The following is a 6,000-nucleotide window of genomic DNA, read 5'->3' as shown; positions in this document are numbered from 1 at the left end:
CTAATAATTCCTTCCCTTAAGATAATGTGTCTATTTTCTTCTGATTGAGCCATCTTACAATCTAGTGTTATTTTTGTATTGTTTTGTTTCTTCTCCTCTGCTTTCAAATTAGTCATCCCTCATATTTTAATGCCTATTGAAATTTTGGAGATGTGAATATTTGGTTAGATGAAAAGAAACCTTTTCAAACTTGCATTTAATGTGAAGGCTAAATGAGATGGTTTCTCCTTTAGTTCTATTCTGAGGCCCTCTATATGAGGCCCAGTATGAAGTTCAGTTTTCCAGATCATTTGCCCACAGCAAATATTAGGAACAAGATGTCATGTTTGATGCCCTCAAGACCTTTATTTCACTTGAAATCTTCAAAGGGGAACTTAATTTTAAAAATAATCTATGTAAAACAAATGGGGTCAGAGAGACAAATATGTCCTTAAATTCTACTACCCACTTAAAGTGATCTTTGCATACACTCAGTGGTCCCAAGGGTAGGGAAGGGAGTTTCCATAAAGAGTATTATTCATATGTATCCTTATGTGTGGGAAGGGGACAAAATGTTTCTTTCCTCTCCTGTTCCTAGGAAGAGGCATGCAACCTGGAAAGATGCAGACAGGTACACGCCGAAGGCAGAATGGAAAGGAAACATTTCTAAGAAACCCGCAAAGGCTTCCTCATTGTTCTGGAAGCTGGACTAAATAAGAGGCTAAAGATCATCTGAATGAGGGTCTGGCGAAGCTGATACTTTGAGAAATTTATTTTGTTGAGTGGTTTTCAGCATCTTCTCCAGCTTGTAGGGGAAGACATGAATGGTAAGACTAAAAGCCAGGCGTATTTTTACCCCTCTGTTCCAGTTAGTCATTCGAGAAAATGCAGCTCAGCACCCATCATCAGGTGAGAAATAACACTCATAGGGTGATTCAAGAAACTTAATACAACTCGGCACAGGTAATGTAGGAATAAAAATCTCAATTCTATTTTACTTCCCTGGTATATAAAAGCTTTAATTTATATTAGTCCTGAATATGAGTTTTGTTTAAAAAATGTCCAAAGCATCATTCCTTGGGAAGTAAAAATATTTCATCTTTATATTACTAAAAATAGTAATAAAGTCTCTTTATATTATTCTTCATAATTAGTAAAAGTAGAAAAACTTTCAATATTTATTTTGAAACCAATAGGTGGTGCTATAAATTTCCATATTTTGCAATATGTTCTTTTACTTTCCTATTCCTCAATGGCATTAGAAATTTCCCTAAGTATCACAGTAGGATTTTTCATGGCGAAAAAAAACCAAAAAAAGGCCTGTATGGACGTTCGCATTCATTTAGTCACTGTGACATGTCTCTTCTCCACTGGAAAATCAGCTATAACTCAGAGTGTAAACTAATATGAAGAGAACCTATATATAGGGAAACAGACCCAAATATAATTCTAGTTTCTTCTTTTTTCCTAGTCTTTCTACTAATGGGCATGCCATGGAGGAACATAATTTTAACATTTCATTGAAAAGTTCACTGCATGAACTATCTTAATGTGTGAGATTTGTATAAAAAGCAACATCCTAAGTATCATGAGACTGTGCTGTGTTATCGTGGTGTCATGGACTCCCAGAATAACAGAACACAAGAGAATCTTAGAGATCTGATGGTGCCGATGAGACAACTGACCACACTGTCATCATGTGAACCAGTGTGTTTCTGGTATAAGACAAAAAGTTCCATAGGTCCAAAGACACTGAAACATTAGCATGAAAATTCCACTGCAACTTTCATGTGTAAATAGTAATCACAAACTGATGCATTTCATTGATGTAAATCTTGAAGATAAAAATCTAAATCCTTTTCCTTTCCTTAGAAAAGTTATGGAAGTCCTTCACATTTTTCAGGTGTGTGTGTGTGTGTGTGTGTATGTGTGTGTGTGTGTGTTGTGTGTGTGTGTGTGCATGTGCACGTGTGTGTGCAAAGTGGATACACTGGAGAAACATAAGAAGGGTAATGAGGTCCTGTAAGAGTGCCAAAACAAGGCCTATGGCAGCTGTGACAAGCTGCCATCTCCACCCTATCATTCCTCAAACATCTGGGTGAGTTTTACCTCTCTTCTACCAGATGTTTGGTATCTTGTAGAAATAGCCTTAAGCACTTGTCAGTATTGAATGAGCAGCCTGGTTACTTATTGGAAGATGTGTTTGTAGAGGACATAATAATTTGCATAAGATTACACTCTGTGCGGCAGACCAAGTTTCCTCCTTCCCACCAGGAGCCCTTTCTGGGCTGGTTGGTTATTTCCTGCTTCCCCCAGGCTTGCTCTTCTCTGCTCTTCGGGGCTCAAGCTGCTTCCTCCTGGCTTAGCTGCTAGGGATTGGCCTGAACCAGCTATTAAATCGTCATTTTTATTATTTAGGACATAAGAAAGTGGAAACTATGACTAAGGAGAGAAACGAATCTTTCTTAGGAGACAGTAGAAACATGGCGTCTAGGAAAGGGAGTTGAGAGTCCTGTTCTGCATCATACTGCTCAAAATTCACCTGGAGCATTACTTTCAAGACTGGGCCCAGCATTTTGAAATGAATTTTGATAAATTAAGGCACAACTAAGGGGAGACACAGGAATGATGAAGAGACATGATAAGAAACATGAGAAATAATGTTAAGGAATTGAAAACTTTAAGGCTGAATACGAGACTACCGATAAGGATGCAACAGGGTTGAGTGTAACTGTCTCCTAGTAATTGTCGAGTTGTCATATGATAAAGACATTAACATTATTTGATGTGATTCCAGAATGCTTATCAAGGATTAATTGAAATAAGTTGTCACTTACTATCTCATTTTACTGTCAAGATATTAGCATTAGATGTACATAGCTTTCTTTCACTAATATAAAGTGAAATACAATACCAAATGAACCTGGCTATAAATTGAAGTAAAATGGATTTAAGTAGTCATGGTGTGTTTGGGCTCAACAGCCAGAAGAGCCTTCTTAAAATTAACCTATTCAATACATATTTATTGAAAATCTATTATGTGCCAGGTACTTTTCTAGGCACTGGAGAGAAAGCAGTGCACAAAATAGAGTCCTGGCACTCACTGATCTTTCATTCTAGGGTGAGGAGGATGGAGTCAATAAACAGAGAAAAAAATTGCAATATGTCAGGAGGTGATAAGTTCTATAAAGATAATGAGGATAGCATGGTGGGTGCCCTTTTAGACAGAGAAATGAATCAGTACTATCTGCACATGGAAGGGGACGTGTTGGAGGCAGGGGCTAATGAGAGCCTGTCATAGAAAATGTTTGAGTGGAGACTGGATGACTAGTTATGGGGATATAAAGTATTAGAACTCATTTGTTCTGTGCTTGGCTACCCTACTAGTATATATGTTCATTTTGAGCATGGGGAATGTCTTAAACTCATTTCTACATAACTAACACTACTTACTACATTATAGTACTTAACCAAAGCTTGTGGAGGAAAAGAAAAGTTTTATAGGAAATTGGACATTAGGTAAAATGGACAACCCCCAAAACCTTGTCTCAACTCAGATGATCCAGGATTTATTTCCTTTGTGAGCATGCACTCTCTTCTCTCTCTTTCCCAGTTCTATCTTCTTTTCTTTTTTAAGCCCTGGACAAATATTAGTTTGGCTTTTAAAATTGCAAAGATGTAGACTTTCAGTGACAGTTCATAAAAGAAGTGGGAGAAGAGATGGATGCACAGGAAATCACCTGTGACCTCTTGGTGCCAGTACTTTCAATGCAGGACTCCTCCCCAAGCCACTCTTATGGAAAACAGGAATAATAATTCAGCTTTTTTTGTGGGGGGCACAACTTGCTTAGTTAGGATCAGATTCAGCTGCAAGGAAAGAAAAGCTAAATTAACTATGGCTTAAACACTGAACAGTTTTATTCTCTCATAAAAATCCCAGAGGTTGGACACTCAGGGCTGGTAAAACAGTTGCATAAAATCTTCAGAGAATCAGCATCCTTTGAAGTTTCCATTACACCTTGAGTGAGGTTTTCTCATCTATATGGCCCCAGGGGTTACTGGAGGTTCAATCAACATACTATGAGCTTGAGCTTAGAAAAGTGAGCACTAATATCTGACCAGCTTTCATCTGTTTTAGATATTGGAGTTTTTGTTTATAAATGAATTTTGGTGCTAAAGAAATTGGAAAGCTGTAATCTCTTTTACAGATGAGGATACTGAGGTCCAGAGAAATTAAGTGCCTTGCTTGAGACCCCAGAGCTTGCTATTGGTGGACCAAAATGAGAACTAAAATCACCCAACAATATCTACACCATTTCCACTGTTAGAATGGTCAGCATTAACCCAAATCAGACAGAACACTGAACACAGATATAGCAGAGCTGAGGCATAACACACTGTTGAATCTATATACCAGCCCATCACCTTCACTGTTGAGTAAATATGATCATTGACTTGAATGGTGAAGAATATTAGAAAACAAGGATCAGTGATGCTTTAGCAACATCACACTGTTTGCAGCAACAACTTTACACCCCCGACAACATGAGAAAGTACAGAAGAGACTGTTTCTGGATACATAAGGATAACACTGATGTTCTTTTATGAAAGTGACATTCCATACTATACCAGTCTTTTGCAAAACATCCCTGTTTTGCCCTTCTTGTATTTTCCTGTTTCAAAGAAATTGCAAAAATGTTTGGAGTAAATTTTGTCCATTAGTTACAGAACCAAGATGTAGGACAATTGATTTGGTAAGATTGTATAGGAATTGCTTCCTTTTAATATCAAAACTACTAGAGAAAGCAATGCTTTGTCTTTACATCTAAGTAATGTGAGCCATTAATATGGGGCCTCTATGAAAATCAGGCAAAATTGTTTCAAATAGGGGTTGAATATGTTTGAAGCTGAGCAATCTGCCAGAATCAGTTCCTATTTTGTGCGTAGCTGATTTGATTGAATTACCATTTCTGCCTAGAACCACAGAAGCCCCGGATACTCTGGGGCCAAAACCACAAACAATGCTTCTTTGTCTAAGAAGAGCCTATGGTTGGGTTTTTACATGCAAACATGTGTGGTTTCAATGTATAGCAGAACGATTAAGAACTCAGCTCTGTTCCTAAGCAGGTCATGCATCTATTGTTGCTCAGTCCAGCCCCTCATTTATGAACAGGACATTCTACTGCATGTGAAAGCATGGGAAAACCTTTTTTCATTTTCTCAATCATTTAAAAGCATAGATTCATCATACCTGTGATTCATTCCTTCTCAGTTTGGAAACATATAAAGTGAACCAGATGCTCCCACTTACAAGAGAACAGTGTGAAAGTATCATAAGACAATGGTGTGAAAGTGTGTGAAGCCGGCATGAATCACAGCATTGCCACCCTGGGATTTACTGGAGAAACCAGGCAAGGGAAAGTGATAGCCAGGTGACACCGCTGGAGTGACTCCTCCCAGGGGCTGTGCATCTGGGTTGTGCTGCTCCCAAAGATAAGGCATGTGCTTCCATTAGCTGCCATTCAGTTAAAATGTGGAGAAGCAGAACATGTTCTGCAAAAATGCCAATAATGTAAAAATATTCAGGGTGAGATGCTGACTCTTGTGTATGTATGTGTGTGTGTGCACCAGCATAGTTTGTAATATCATGTGCTCATGTTTCTGAGTAATAGCACACAGCACATAGTCCTTTTAGTTAAACTATGGGCCTGTGATGTTTAAGGATGGGAAAAGCCCATTTTATATGTATCAGGAGAATAATAAAATAACAGTTTGTCACAAGGTGTTTGCTTGGAATTAAGGCTGACCCATAACTGGTTGATTAAACAACATTAAAAGATATTTCCTTTCTTCCTAAATCCATCAGGGGTTGGTATTAGAAGGTGAAGAAAAATGTAAGATTTTAATAGATTCAAGTATTCTTTGAGTGTTTTAGGCATTTAGTGTTTATTCAGTTAATGAATACATACCATATATGCACATGTAAATGTATAACAACTGTATTGTCCAAAAATAATGTTT

The sequence above is a fragment of the Manis javanica genome, chromosome 2 (genome assembly GCF_040802235.1).
Source record: "Manis javanica isolate MJ-LG chromosome 2, MJ_LKY, whole genome shotgun sequence".
Classification (NCBI taxonomy): Eukaryota; Metazoa; Chordata; class Mammalia; order Pholidota; family Manidae; genus Manis; species Manis javanica.
Note: the sequence above shows the minus strand (reverse complement) of the source record.